This window comes from Hordeum vulgare, chromosome 1H (genome assembly GCF_904849725.1).
Source record: "Hordeum vulgare subsp. vulgare chromosome 1H, MorexV3_pseudomolecules_assembly, whole genome shotgun sequence".
NCBI classification, from domain to species: domain Eukaryota; kingdom Viridiplantae; phylum Streptophyta; class Magnoliopsida; order Poales; family Poaceae; genus Hordeum; species Hordeum vulgare.
In genome coordinates this window covers 122009795-122026578 of record NC_058518.1, presented here as the reverse complement: position 1 = coordinate 122026578, position 16784 = coordinate 122009795, and the positions used below count along the sequence as shown (strand labels likewise).

General features: G+C 41.9%; 1 pseudogene; it reads right to left on the bottom strand.

Annotated features, from left to right (window-relative positions):
- Positions 1-593: 593 nt before the first annotated feature.
- Positions 594-16784, bottom strand: part of LOC123397473 — a 75722-nt pseudogene continuing 59531 nt past the window's right edge.

Sequence of the window (16784 nt, the reverse complement as noted above, 5' to 3'; positions counted from 1 at the left end):
CAAGAATATAGCAAGAACGGACATAATTGCACAATAGAACAATGGCACATCTGCTAACAATGGAGTTCATTCCACTCTCCTATGAGACATAGGTTCAAAAAAATTATGTTGTGTTGATTTGAATGTCCCAAGTAGGCATCATCGACATCTTCTCACCACTTTCCTAGCAACAGAGAAAGAGACAAAACAAAAAAAACATTAGACCGTAATATTACACCACAGCGTAGATCAGTAACTTCAAATCACAAAATATATCCATTATAGTAGATGTCAGAGTTGTATTAAAGCTGCTAGTTATAAAACAAAATAATGGCAATTCAACTGAATATTCCAAGTTATGTAGTAGTGATACGGAAAATGGGATACTGTTCACTAGTTCAAATATAGTCATGGTAGCTCGTATAGGGACTCCACTGATCAGAATGCGGTTAATCTATGGCTCTAAACTACAGGACATAAAATGGTGGGAGAAAATTGATACTTGTGCTGAACACCATCATGTGTACCTAGATACCATACTACAGATTAAACTTCTACATAAATTCAACTGTGGTTTTTCAATGAAAGGGGGTCACATTTTACATCCACATGCATCATTCAACAAAATAATTATTGTTCCAAGCAAAATGATTGCTGCAATGTGCATCAATCAGGTAAACTGTAACCAGATGTTATCAGTTAGCAGTTATTACAGTTAATCATATTCGTTCCTAGTCTATCCAAAGCATGCCCAGCCTTAAGATCCAGACATGTTAGGAAAATGATGATGACTAATTAGTAAAGTAGTTTGTGCTACCCAATGTGAAACAGTCAACCCTGTTTTCAGTGATACTTATACACAAATATATGTAAATGACAGAGATGAACCTCATCTTGGGTCGGGAATCGGGTACAGGGTGCATCATCTCAACTGGCAGAAGGATGCTTCCTTGGGCCACTTGAGAAGCAATTGTGGTGGAAATACGCGGTACCTCAGATTGGCCATTGCCCGCATCTTCTCTCCAATGTTTCGAAGATGCAAAACAACTGCGACCACAGGCGAAAAGCATTGGCAATGGAAACCGCGCCCAAAAGTACCAAGAGAATATTCATGCCAAGCAGCAGCGCACCTCGAACAGGAGCACCCCTAATATATACACGTCGGAGGCAAAGGTAGTGTAGCCGCCGCTGTCGTCGGCTTCCACGGGGCTAGTGTGCCAGTTGAGCTCCATCGACAGCACACTTTTGAGCGGGAACCCCTTTTCGCCGCACTCCTCCCCCGCTCGGCCCGCGTCGTCGCCCTACCGCAGAGGCTAGGCGTCGTGGTCGGGTCCTCGGAGGCGTCGGAGCCTGAGGCGAACTCGATGAAGGCGACGCGGGTGAAGGGCGGCGACACGATGCAGCAGGAGATTCGAAAAATCAGGGTTGACTATCTGCAAGTGTTTCGAAAAATCATCACACAAACACAAGATCCAAGGATGAACTGAGAGGAGGGAGGGGGAACATTAGCCATTCCGTAAATCAGGAAGAGAAGATGAGGTCAGGTGAGGTGAGGAGGAGATGGTGGGCGAAGAAGGAGGGGAGGGGCTTACCAGTGCTGGGTTTGGTCACCTCAGGCCTCGCCGTGATCTGGTCACCTCTGGCTTTGAAGTGACCTCGCCGTGATCTGGTCACCTCTGGCCTTGCCGTGACCTTGGTTGAGAGAAGGAGGTGAGGTGGGGGTGGCGGATCCGGTCGAAGAAGTGCGGAGAGGCCGCCGGTGATGCCCCTCCCGAACCCTAGTCGCCACCGGTGCTAGGATCGCTCGCAGGCCATGGTTGGGGTCGCCGGCGGCTGTTCCGTGGGGTGGGGAATCGAATGAATTGTGGGGAGGATGTGGATCAGATCTGGAGAGACGACAATGAGGGAGAGACGAGACGAGGGGAGGTGGTGGATCGGTTCGGGTGGGACGAGGGTAGGGTTTTCCTTTTTTTTTCTTTTCTGTGCAGCGTTTGGATTTGTTGGATTCATTAGCTTTGACGGCTTAGATCAGCTAGAGTGGGGCTGATTGCCCTGCCACGTCATCGATCTAGGAGAATGAGCTTTTAGCCAATAAGAAATCAGCAAACAAATTTGTGTTTGTTTACCCTATTACTTTTGATATAATAAACATGTTAATATTTAGCAACTTTTTTCAAATATTTTTGCATACCTTCTAGAAATGATGAACCAATACCATGTCAAATTTCATATTCCTTAGACCTTATTTATATATTTTTTAAAAAGAAATATTCAATATTTCCATTTCTCGAGGGCACAATTGAGTTTTTTTGTGACGGACCTACCATATATTTGTTGCAAAATTGGACCAAATCATTTTTCTAAAATACTAGGCCATATTTAATGTACAATTTACCAAATGGTTGGGTGTCAAAAGTTTTTATCCATCTCTAGTGAAAAAGACAATTTTTTGTCGATTCTGCTCGAAGCGGGTCAAATTTGAACTGCAGGTGCCTTATAGTTTGCTCTTTATTTTTTCCAAAAATCATTTTAGGTACAAAAGTATCTATTTAATCATAGAAGCACCAAAAGTTTTCCAAGATTCAACCACTAGGTAGGAACGGTCATACTCGCCGTTTTGACCGCATTTTGAAATGGCCTTGAAAAATTAAAAAAAACAAAAAAATGGAAAACCTTTGCATTGTGTCAGTATATGTGACAAATTTTGCAGGAAAAGTAATAAACTTGTAATACGGAAATTATTTTAAAAAAGTGTTATTAGAAATGAGCTATCATTTGTGAAGAGTCATGCTTTTCAAGCCAAATGATCAATTATATGGCGACATTCATGACATAGTTTATTGAAATGATCTAATATTATGCACAAGGGTGCATATTCGAATGGCAAACAATGTTGATTAACGAAGTTTTCATTTTCCTTGTATGTAAAAATCATTTTACATTTTTAAAGTGTCCAAAATGAGTTTTTTTGTGAAGGACCTACCATATATTTGTTTCAAAATGGTACCAAATCATTTTTCTAAAATACTAGGCCATATTTAATGTAAAACTAACAAAAGGGTTGGGTGTTAAAAGCTTTTATCCACCTCTTGTAAAAAAGACAAATTTATGTCGATTCAACTAGAAGCGGGTTAAATTTGAACTGCAACTGCATTAAAGTTTGCTCTTTATTTTTTTCAAAAATCATTTCTAGGTACATAAGTATCTATTTAATCAGAAATACATGGTGTGGTGGCTTGACATCGAGGTTTGGATGGTGGTCGAGGGCCCCAACTCCAGAGCGCCTAAACTTGCATGTCGGCCGCATGGTCACCGCATGACTGTTGTGTTGCCATGCGTTCTGGGTGGAATAGGCATGTGTGGTGGGTTGTACAATCCCTCGGTAGGTGTTAGGAAGAAGAATACAATATAAGAATCTCACGAGGAGACTGAACTAAGCTCAAACATGAATTAGCAGCCAACTGTTTCATTAGCGGTGCGGGTAATGCACATAGAGAATGGGCCTAAATTTTGGCCGAGGATGATCATATACTCAGGAGACTCTCTTGGCAAATTGTTTTCTCAAATGGATGAACCTAGGTGGCACTTGCTTTGCAAAGTACCACACTGTGTAGAAATATGGATGTTGAAGCTGGGATCAAATGAATGAATGGATTGAGCTGAAATTTGGTGTATGATGTTAATTTGGGCATATGAAGGCACTGTAAAAAAATTATACCATTTGGACATGCCAAAGTGACACTTCCTTCACAATGTGCCAATCTGGACAGAAAATGGTAATTGAAACTGGGCTCACATAGATCATTTGATTGAGATGAAATTTGGAGGAGGATGATTATTCAGGCACATTAAGGCACTATAAAATTTCATAAAACTTTGATAAACAAAAATTGTACTTCCTTCACAATGCTCTATACTGAACAAAATATTGGGAAAAACATTGAGGGAAACTGGCTGAATTAAATGAGCTAAAATTTGGTGGAGTGAGATTATATGGTCAGTTTCATTTCGTGGTAACTTTTCATCAACTATAAAGCCATATAAAATGTAGTTGCTTCACAAACTGAAAATATTACCAAAAACAAAGATTGGATCATGAGCTCACATGGATTGTTAAATGGGGCTGAAATTTTGTGGAGAGCTATGGTTTTGGCATATAGAAGATGTGAAAAAATTCAACTCATCAGGATATTCCTAGCTAGTACTTCCTTCACAAAGTTGTTAGCTAAACACAAACTTTGCAAATTTGCTGAGAAAGATTTGCTAGGAAAATAGATATGAAAGTTTTCATGAGGCAATGATTTGGATAGTCAAGAGTGCCCAACAATTTTCAGGCCAATCAAAAAAATAGAAATAGCACTTCCTTCACAAAGCGCTATTCTGAACAGAATGGGAAAATGAATATTGCTGAATTATTTTCGAACTATGGAAGGGAGGGTTTTCACATATTTGAGGAATATATGATCCGAAGTATTGATGAGAATTTTTGGAATGAAAAAATTGAAGGTTGCTTTACAAACTAGGGCAAAAATTGACACATGGACATGACACGTAGGCAAAACTGATAATGTGGCACCTAGTCATAGCTATGACCATCTATATGGGTCGTAATTAGCTACAAATTAGGCAGCGGACCAGGGCTATCCACTTCACAACCATTACTAGTAAGGAAGTTACGACCTTTCTGATGAAAATGATCGTTAGTTTTTAGGGCTAGGGCCCCTCCGCGCATCTTACGACCAATTGGTCTCAAATGGACATAGATTTACGACCATTTCTGAGAGTGTCACTGCCATAAGGTCGTTAGTTGACATATTTCTTGTAGTGCGCAATTGGATCGTCTTTTTCAATATGCATCAACTTTTTATTATTCATGCAATACATGAGTGTGAAACATTGAACATATCATATAGGTGGAATAGAATATGGTGGTAGGTTTCAAGGAGGTGAAAATTCGAGAAGATAGTATCACATCAACTAGGTGACCCGACGTGCTATGGAGACGCCTATCGATAAATATCGATGCAAGGAGTATGGATTTGTAGGAAATATGCCCTAGAGGCAATAATAAAATGGTTATTATCATATTTCCTTGTTCATGATAATCGTCTATTGTTCATGCTATAATTGTATTAACAGGAAACAGTAATACATGTGTGAATAAATAGATCACAATGTGTCCCTAGCAAGCCTCTAGTTGGCTAGCTCGTTGATCAATAGATGATCATGGTTTCGTGATCCTGGACATTGGATGTCATTGATAACGGGATCACATCATTGGGAGAATGATGTGATGGACAAGACCCATTCCTAAGCATAGCACTAGATCGTATTGTTCGTATGCTAAAGCTTTTCTAATGTCAAGTGTCTTTTCCTTCGACCGTGAGATTGTGCAACTCTCGGACACCGTAGGAGTGCTTTGGGTGTATCAAATGTCACAACGTAACTGGGTGAGTATAAAGGTGCACTACGGGTATCTCCAAAAGTGTCTGTTGGGTTGGTAGGAATCAAGATCGGGATTTCTCACTCCGTGTGACGGAGAGGTATCTTTGGGCCCACTCAGTAGAACATCATCATGATCTCAATGTGACTAAGGAGTTAGTCACAGGATGACGTGCTACAGAACGATTAAAGAGTCTTACCGGTAACGAGATTGAACAAGGTATGGGTATGTCGACGATCGAATCTCGGGTAAGTTCAATACCGACAAACAAAGGGAGTTGTATACATGATTGATTGAATCCTTGACATCGTGGTTCATCCGATGAGATCATCGTGGAACATGTGGGAGCCACCATGGGTATCCAGATCCCGCTGATGGTTATTGGCCGGAGCGTGTCTCGGTCATGTCTACATGCCTCCCGAACCCGTAGGGTCTACACACTTAAGGTTCGATGACGCTAGGGTTATAGGAAATTGCTATACGAGGTTACCAAAGGTTGTTCGGAGTCTCGGATGAGATCCCGGACGTCACGAGGATCTCCGGAATGGTCTGGAGGTAAAGATTGATATATATGAAGGATGGGTTTGGACATCGGAAATGTTTCGGGCACCACCGGCAAAGTGCCGGGACCACTGGAAGTGTTTCGGAGGCCCACCGGGAGGGCCACCATCCCCAGGAGGCTACATGGGCCGAGTGTGAGAGGGAACCAGCCCCTGGGTGGGCTGGTGCGCCCCCCACACCCAGCCCAAGGCGCCTAGAGAGGGAAAGGTGGAAAACCTTAAGTCTGGTGGGCCTTGATACGTCCATTTTGCATCATGCTTTCATGTTGATATTTCTCTCTTTATGGACTGTTATTATACTTTGTGGTAGCATACTTATGCCTTTTCTCTCATTTTGCAAGGTTTATTTGAAGAGGGAGAATACCGGCAGCTGGAATTCTGGACTGGAAAAGGAGCAAGTCTGAGTCCTCTATTCTACGCAACTCCAGATGCCCTGAAAATCAACGTGGAATTTTTTGGGATTATATAAAAATTACTAGGCAAAAGAAGTGTCAGAGGGGAGCTGCCAGGGGCCCACAAGCCTGGTGGCCGCGGCCTGCCCCCCTGGCCGCGACAACAGGGCTTGTGGGCACACTGGTGGCCCACTGGCCCCCTCTTTTTCTATATGAACGGTTTCATTCGGAAAAAAATCAGGGTGGAGCTTTTTCGTGGATTCTCCGCCGCCACGAGGCGGAACTTGAGCAGAACCAATCTAGAGCTCCGGCAGGATGGTCTTGCCGGGGAAACTTCCCTCCCGGAGGGGGAAATCATCGCCATCGTCATCACCAACACTCCTCTCGTCGGAGGGGAGCCATCTCCATCAACATCTTCATCAACACCATCTCCTCTCCAAACCCTAGTGCATCTCTTGTAACCAATCTCCATCTCGCGACTCCGATTGGTACTTGTAAGGTTGCTAGTAGTGTTGATTACTCTTTGTAGTTGATGCTAGTTGGATTAATTGGTGGAATAGTTTATGTTCATATCCTTGATGCTACTCATTACACCTCTGATCATGATTATGATTATGCTTTGTGAGTAGTTACTTTCGTTCCCGAGGACATGGGATAAGTCATACTAATAGTAGTCATGTGAATTTGGTATTCGTTCGGTATTTTGATAGGTTGTGTGTTGTCTTTTCCTCTAGTGGTGTTATGTGAATGTTGACTGCATAACACTTCACCATATTTGGGCCTAGAGGAAGGCATTGGGGAGTAGTAAGTAGATGATGGGTTGCTAGAGTGACAGAAGCTTAAACCCCAGTCTATGCGTTGCTTCGTAAGGGGCTGATTTGGATCCACTAGTTTAATGCTATGGTTAGACGTTGTCTTAATTCTTCTTTCATAGTTGCGGATGCTTGCGAGAGGGATTAATCATAAGTGGGATGCTTGTCCAAGTAAGGGCAGTACCCAAGCGCCGGTCCACCCACATATCAAACTATCAAAGCAATGAACGCGAATCATATGAACATGATGAAACTAGCATGTCAGAAATTCCCGTGTGTCCTCGGGAGCGTTTTTCCTCTTATAAGACTTTGTTCAAGCTTGTACCTTGCTACAAAAGGGATTGGGCCACTTTGCTGCACCGTTGCTACTACTTGTTACTTGTTACTTTTCACCTGCTACGTTTCACCTCACTACACCATCACTTGTTACCGCTACTTTCAGTGCTTGCAGTTATTACCTTGCTGAAAACCGTTTATCAGAGCATTTTGCTCCTCGTTGGGTTCGACACTCTTACTTATCGAAAGGACTATGATTTATCCCCTATACTTGTGGGTCATCAAGACTCTTTTCTGTCGCCATTGCCGGGGAGTGAAGCGCCTTTGAGGAATTTGTTCGGGGTATCTTCACCATGAACGGAAGCACGAGGTGTTGCTCCTCAACCTCGGGTACCTACTGAAAGTATCTTTTATGAAATTCCTTCGGGTATGCTTGAGAAACTGTTGGCTAATCCTTTTACAGGAGATGGATCATCACATCCAGACTTGCATCTAATCTATGTAGATGAAGTTTGTGGTTTATTTAAGTTTGCAGGTTTGCCCGAGGATGAGGTAAAGAAGAAATTCTTTCCTTTATCTTTGAAGGATAAGGCGTTGACATGGTATAGTCTATGTGATGATACTAGATTATGGGACTACAATCAGTTGAAATTGGAATTTCATCAAAAGTTTTATCCTATGCATTTGGTACATCGTGATCGGAATTATACTTATAACTTTTGGCCTCGTGACAGGGAAAGCATAGCTCAAGCTTGGGAGAGGATTAAATCAATGGTATATTCATGCCCCAATCATGAGCTCTCGAGAGAAATTATCACTCAAAACTTTTATGCTCGGCTTTCTCATGAAGATCGTACCATGCTTGACACTTCTTGTATCGGTTCTTTTATGAAGAAGGATATTGACCACAAGTGGAATTTATTGGAAAGAATCAAACGTAACTTTGAAGATTGGGAGCTTGAAGAAGGTAAGGAGTCAGGTATGAATTTCCAGTTTGATTGCGTTAAATCTTTTGTTGAAACAAACACTTCTAGAGATTTTAGCGCTAAGTATGGACTTGTCTCTGAGATAGTAGCTTCTCTATGTGAATCTTTTGCTGCTCATATTGATCTTCCCAAAGAGAAGTTGTTTAAGTTTCATCCTCCTATAGAAGTCAACATAGTTAAAGCCAATCTAGTTGAAGAGAAAGGCATTGCCTTTAGTGATCCTATTGTTCCTTGTGCCTACGCTGAGAAACCACCTTACCCTGCTAGGAAAAAGGATTATTCTAAAGCTCCAACTGTGATATGTAGGGGTTACATTAGACCACTTGCACCCCTGAGGAAATTAGAGTTGAACCTAGTGTTTCTATTATCAAAGATCTCTTAACCGAAGACATAGACGGGCATGTTATCAAATTCTGTGAGGACTCCGCTAGAATTGCTAAACCACACGCTAAAGACAAATACGGACCTGTAGTTCGCCTGCCCATTGTTTCTGTCAAGATAGGAGATCACTGTTATCATGGTTTATGTGATATGGGTGCTAGTGTTAGTGCAATACCCCGGTCCCTATATGATTAAGTCAAAGATGAGATTGCACCTGCTGAGTTAGAACCCATTGATGTCACTATTACGCTAGCTAATAGAGACACTATCTGCCCTATGGGAATTGTGAGAGACGTAGAAGTTCTGTGTGGTAAGACGAAGTATCCTACTGATTTCCTCGTCCTTGCTACTGCACAAGATAGCTTTTGTCCCATCATATTTGGTAGACCCTTTCTCAACACTATCAATGCTCATATTGATTGCGTTAAACAGACTGTCACTGTTAGTTTCGAGGGTGTCTCTCATGAATTTAACTTCTCCTAGTTTGGAAGACATCCTCATGAAAAAGAGTCGTCTGGTAGGGATGAAATCATTGCTCTTGCCTCTATTGTCGTACCTCCTATGGATCCTTTAGAGCAATGTCTCCTTGAGCATGAAAATGATATGCATATGGATTAAAGAGATGAGATAGATAAAATTGTTTTAGAACAATATCCTATTCTCGAGAATAATCTGCCTGTTGAACTGCTTGGGGATCCTCCCCCGCCAAAGGGTGATCCTGTGTTCGAGCTAAAACAGTTACCAGATACTCTTAAGTATGCCTATCTTGATGAGAAGGAGATATATCCTATTATTATTAGTGCTCACCTCTCGAATCACGAACAGAAGAAGTTATTAAAAACTTTGAGGAAGCACCGTGCTGCTATTGGATATACTCTTGATGATCTTAAGGGTATTAGTCCCACTCTATGTCAGCACAAGATTAAAACCGATCCTGATTCTAAGCCAGTTGCTGATCATCAACGGAGATTAAATCCGAGGATGAAAGAGGTCATGAGAAAAGAAATATTAAAGCTTATGGAAGCAGGAATCATTTATCCTATTGCTCATAGTGATTGGGTAAGTCCAGTATATTGCGTACCTAATAAGGGAGGTATCACCGTCGTTCCTAATGATAAGAATGAACTAATCCAAGAGAGGATTATTACTTTCTATAGGATGGTGATAGACTTCCGTAAACTGAACTAGGCAACAAGGAAAGACCATTATCCTTTGCCGTTTATCGACCAAATGCTAGAAAGGCTATCTAAACACACACACTTCTGCTTTCTAGACGGTTATTCAGGTTTCTCATAAATACCTGTTGCACAATCTGATCAGGAGAAAACCACTTTCACCTACCCCTTCGGTACCTTTGCTTATAGACGTATGCCTTTTGGCTTATGCAATGCACCTGCCACCTTTCAAAGATGTATGATGGCAATATTCTCTGACTTTTGCGAAAAGATTGTTGAGGTTTTCATGGATGATTTCTCCGTTTATGGTTCTTCCTTTGACGATTGCCTCAGCAACCTTGATCGAGTCTTACATAGATGCAAAGATACCAACCTTGTCTTGAACTGGGAGAAGTCCCACTTCATGGTTAATGAAGGCATCGTCTTAGGACACAAAATCTGTGAGAAAGGCATTGAAGTTGATAATGCTAAGGTTGATGCAATTGAGAAAATGCCTTGCCCCACAGATATCAGAGGTATACGAAGTTTCCTAGGTCATGTTGGTTTCTATAGAAGGTTCATTAAAGACTTCTCTAAGATTTCTAGGCCTCTTACCAACCTCTTGCAGAAGGATGTTCCTTTTGTTTTTGATGAGGATTGTGAGGAAGCTTTCGAAATACTTAAGAAGGCCTTGATAACCGCACCTATTGTTCAACCACCTGATTGGAACTTGCCCTTTGAAATCATGTGCGATGCTAGTGATTATGCTGTTGGTGCTGTTCTAGGAAAAAGAGTTGACAATAAGTTGAATGTCATTCACTACGCTAGTAAAACTCTAGACAGTGCCCAAAGAAACTATGCCACTACGGAGAAGGAATTTTTAGCAGTCGTGTTTGCATGTGAAAAGTTCAGATCTTATATAGTTGACTCCAAAGTCATTATTCACTCTGATCACGCTGCTATTAAGTACCTTATGGAGAAGAAGGACGCTAAACCTAGGCTAATTAGATGGGTTCTCCTGCTACAAGAATTTGATTTGCACGTTGTTGACCGAAAGGGTGCTGATAACCCTGTAGCAGATAACTTGTCTAGGCTAGAGAATGTCCTTGATGACCCACGACCTATTGATGACAGCTTTCCTGATGAGCAATTGAATGTCATCCGTACTTCACATAGTGCACCTTGGTATGCTGATTACGCAAACTATATCATAGCCAAATACATACCACCCAGTTTCACTACCAGCAAAAGAAGAAATTCTTCTTTGATTTGAGACAGTACTTTTGGGATGATCCTCACCTTTATAAGGAAGGAGTAGATGGTGTTATTAGACGTTGTGTGCCTGAACATGAACAGGGACAGATCCTGCATAAGTGTCATTCTGAGGCCTGCGGAGGACATCATGCTGGAGACAAAACTGCTCATAAGGTATTGCAATCAGGTTTCTATTGGCCCATTCTCTTCAAGGATGCCCGTAAGTTTGTCTTGTCTTGTGATGAATGCCAAAGAATAGGGAATATCAGTAAGCGTCGGGAAATGCCTATGAACTATTCGCTTGTCATTCAACCATTTGATGTCTGGGGCTTTGATTATATGGGACCTTTCCTGAGTTCCAATGGGTATACTCACTTCTTAGTTGATGTGGATTACGTCACTAAGTGGGTAGAAGCTATCCCCACTAGAAATGCTGATCACCACACCTCTATTAAGATGCTTAAAGAAGTCATTTTCCCAAGATTTGGAGTCCCTAGATATTTGATGACTCATGGCGGTTCACACTTCATTCATGGTGTTTTCCGCAAGATGCTCGCTAAGTATGATGTCAACCATAGAGTCGCATCTCCTTATCATCCTCAGTCTAGTGGTCAAGTGGAGTTGAGTAATAGGGAGATCAAATTGATCTTACAAAAGACTATCAATAAATCTCGAAAGAATTGGTCTAGCAAACTTGACGATGCACTATGGGCTTATAGGAGTGCTTATAAGAATCCCATGGGCATGTCGCCATATAAAATGGTTTATGGTAAGGCCTATCATTTACCTCTTGAGCTGGAACACAAAGCTTATTGGGCAATCAAAGATCTCAACTTCGATTTCAAACTTGCCAGTGAGAAGCTGTTGTTTGATATCATCTCATTAGATGAATGGAAGGCCCACGCATATGAGAATGCCAAGTTCTTCAAGGAAAAGGTTAAGAGATGGCACGATAAAAGAATACAAAAATGAGAGTTCGATGTAGGTGATTATGTCCTGCTATACAATTCTCGCTTAAGATTCTTCGCAGGCAAGCTTCTCTCTAAATGGGAAGGTGTAAGTGCATCTAGTGCCCCTAGTGATTTTGGTGGTTTGAAGACTTATAGGATAAGTATCTAATGTGTTTGTGAGTGTACACATGATCTATAAGTCATTGAGGAGTTTGAGATATTTGAAGAATATCGACCCCTAAAAATGTATGCCTTCAGTTGAAGAAAATGGTCTGAAGCTGAAGAAATGATTCGCGAGGAATCTGCGATAGAATTGATATTCCTCATGAAGATACTGATATTGAGAAGTCCGGTGTGTCCTGAAGAAAATCACTCTGAAGAATTTGAAGCATGAAGATTTACACTTTCTGTTATGTCGACTGCAGACATGTTTCAGGTGACTGCAACATGTCCTACCTATGAAGGAAAGAACATTCCCTTCTGGAAGAACAAAATGCAAATGCATCTACAAGCTATTGAAAATGATCTCTGGTATATTGTGGAACATGGCGTCCCCATCATCTCTGCTAATGTCTCTGCTGCTGATGTGAAGAAATTCAAGCAACTCGATACTCAAGCGAAGAACATCATTTGTGGTCATCTGAGCCCAGGCCAGTTTGGAAGAGTAAGTGCTTTGGGATCTGCAACACTGATCTGGGAGAGACTGTGCAAGGTAAATGAAGGAGTATCAACCTAGCGTGACTCTCGTGTTGATATTCTTCGCAATCTCTTGAATCGCTTCAAGAGACATGACAATGAAAGCTGCCAAGACACCTTTGATCGCCTCACTGACATATCAAATGAACTGCAAGCACTCGGAGCTCGAGACATCACCGATCACGAAGTTGTGAGGAAACTGCTGAGATCTTTGGATTCTTCATTTGATACTTTAGTTCTGATGATTGAAGAAACACCAGACTACAAGATGCTTGATCCAGCTGATATACTTGAAAGGATAAATACTCATGAATTCCAGCTAGAAGAAAAGAGAGATCTATATGGACCAAGCTATTCCAGACCACGTGCACTGAAGGCTAGAGCAATTTCCTCATCTGAAGAAGAAGACACAAATGACAGCATTTGTGACCCTAAAGAATTTGGACAGGAGCTTGCAATGCTCGTGAGGAAATTCCATAGATTTACACGACGTGGCCAGTTCGGTAAATCTTCAAGAAGAGACATGAGGAAATCAGATTCTTCATCTGAGGACTACAAGAAACGAACCTGTCACAAGTGCAAGAAATCAGGTCATTACATTGTTGATTGTCCCTGTTGGGGAAAGGAATCAAAGAAGAATAAATACAAGGATGACAGTTCTGATGACTTGAAGAAGAAGAAGAAATCTTCAAAATCCTCATCTTCAAAGCCCTCATCACACAAGAAGACTAGTTTCACAAAGGCTCGGGCACGTATTGGCAAGGAAATGGACTCCGAGGCAGAATCAGAGGAATGTGATGAAGAAGAGGGTTCTGATGAAGACTCAGAATCCGGACAGGCTAGTCTTGCACTGGCAACCACTTTCGTCAGCAAGTCAATCTTCAATCTTGAAGAAAATGATTGCACCATCCATACTGATGACTATGTTGATGACTTCGCTCCAACCTATTGCTTCATGGCAAAAGGTTCGAAGGTACCAAATAATGCCTCCTCCTCTGATTCAAGTGAGTGTGAACCTAATGATTATAAGAAACCCAGTTACAGTAAACTTTCTATCATTGCCACTAAACAACAAACTGCTCTGGAAAAGCTTCAGAAACTACTAGATAAAAGTGATGATCTGTTGAATGATGAAATGAACCTTACCCAAATCCTCACTGATGATGTGAAAAGTCTTCAGTCTAGATTTGATAATCTTCAGAATCGTTATGATACACTCCTCACTGATCATGAGAAGCTTTCCTATGAATTTCTTCAAAGGAAGCTTGATCTTGAGAAACTGAGGATGTCTCATGAAGATCTTCGTATGGAAAATGATTCATTACTAGCTCAACAGATCAACGCTGGTCAAGTTGAATTTATTCCTCCATGTCTTAAATGCATTGAACGCGAAACTGCTAATTCCTCACCAGAATCATCAAATGCTACCATTGCTACAAATTCTTCAACTGCACCTGTTGTGTCTATTTCCTCACTTGAGGAAAACACAAATGTTACTGATGAAAATGCAGGGTTGAAGGAATTGTACGTGACAGGCATATACAAAAGTCTCAAAGGACATCAAACCCTTTGTGATGTGCTCAAAAAGCAGATCTTGAACAGGAACCCGAGGAAAGAATGAATTGCCTTTGAGAGGAAATTAAATGCTGATGGATCCTATTGGAAACCTGAGCAGTATCTCAAAACCTCATGGGTTGCTGCCACTGGGCCTCCTTTTGATCCATCTAATCTAACTGGCTTTTCATGTGAATTATCCTATTCCTCAGATGAGTCATTTGACTCCAACTATAAACTGTTCAAAAATCAATCTGGTGAAGTATTTGCTCGATATGTTGGAACTAACTGCAGGAATGGCCCTCCCTTGAGGAAAATCTGGGTTCCCAAAAGCTGTCTTGAAAATCTTCAGGTGAATGTCCTCGTGACACCACCACCGAAGAATCTGAACCCCAGATCAAATTCCTCAGGAGGACCAAATTCTTCAAGAGGATCAAAATCCTCAACTGGTCAAAACTATGCTCGTACCCGTGCTAATGCGTCTAACGTGCAGGGAAACTACAAGGCATATGAATATGAGCGTTACTACTCAAATCATTATGTTCATAAATCCTCTAACCAGTTCTCTACATATTCATATGAGTACTTTAACCCCCCTACTGTTAAGAGAAGTGCATTGTCTTCAATGCCACCTTTCTCATATGGTGCTCGCAGGATGATGAATGCTTTACCACCCCTTCAGATGTGGGTGGTGAAGAAATCGAACTAATCACTTCTGCAGGTTAGGTCTCCAGATGAAAATCATCATCTGAAGAATTTACTGGAGACCTCAGGAAATGCTTGATAGGACGCAAGCTAATGATTGATAAAATAGAAATATTTCACACGTCCTTACATTTCTGTTATGATGAAATTACTGATCTGATGAAATTAGTATCACATTCTTCAAATCTGAAGCATATGAGATGGTAAGCTGTACTAATTCATCTGCAGGATGACAAGCCCAAGAATACTGAGTGGGTTCTTGATAGTGGTTGCACACATCACATGTGTCTGGACCCCGATCCTAGGCCATAGGAATCCAGCCTGTAACACATCGCATCCCTTTGCGGTCTCACGCACGGTTAACTCCACGGCTGCAGCCTTACCTTAGCCGGGACCGTTTGCGTCTTTTGACTCACGTATGCAATAGTGTCGCTAGCATTCCAATGTCAAAGAAGCCGGATCGACATGTCTAGTCATAAACCAAAGTGGCAGTACCGTACAAGGAAGGCATACATGACCAAACAAAGCAGGTGTCGGTCACCAGCGAGTGTAGACGAGTCGTAGCAAGCTACAAGGACTCCATTACATCGCGTGACATTTCCCCAAAGGGGACAGACACAGCAGCTAAGAAGGACACATGCCGGTCAACCAATGTGTCCGGAGCAGTAGCGAACTACCAAGGCCCATTGGATCACAAAGGGGCATTTCCTTGTAAGGAGTGCTACTAAAGTTCATGACTAGGTAATCGAACCCCATACATATCAAGCACGACACACGTACGCATGGCATACCGATATGTATAGATACATCGATGGCATCACAACATAACCATAAACATACAAGCTTTATTTAAGAGGCTCGGAAGAGCCACACACATAATATTACACAATAAGGGTCTCACGACCCATAATAGCAGTCATTCAATTACAAGCCAGCGGAAGAGTTTAAAACTGTCTGAGTACAGACACGGCAACTAGACGGCACATGGCCTGACTATACTAGAGATCCAACGTAGGGCCAGATCGTAGCTGGGACACCAGCTACTCGTCGTCGTCGATGTCTACGAAAAACCCTCCATTAGGGTCATTAGCAACCTCTGCAACATTTATTAAGAAAACATGAGTACGAAGGTACTCAGCAAGACTTCAGGATAACTAACTACTCATGCAAGGTATCAAAAGGTATTGTGGGGTTTCATGCGGAAAGCCAGCATTTGACTCGTGGCTAGACAACTTGCATTTTTAAATAATTTTGACAACTTGATTTCTCGCACACGAGTCCACTAACACCACAACAATACACTATCGTGGAATCATTCCGTCTCCATACGGAAATGCCATCCACGACACTAACGCTTATCTTGGCAATTTTATGAGTAGCCATTGAAGTTATCTATGAACAACATATGTCTCCAAGTAGTCCATATCCGCGGACGCGGCTATTCGAATAGATCATAACCCTGGAGGGGTGTACTTCGTCACACACGCTCTCGCCACTTATCGCCATGTACACGTCATGCACCTCGGCAACCTTCAAGCGGAAGCCCAGCGAGGGAGTCGGCCACGACCGTTAACCACGCTAGTACCTAGTCCAGGTTTATCTCCTATCTGAGAGTAATCCGTACGGAAGTCCGGCCGAGGTT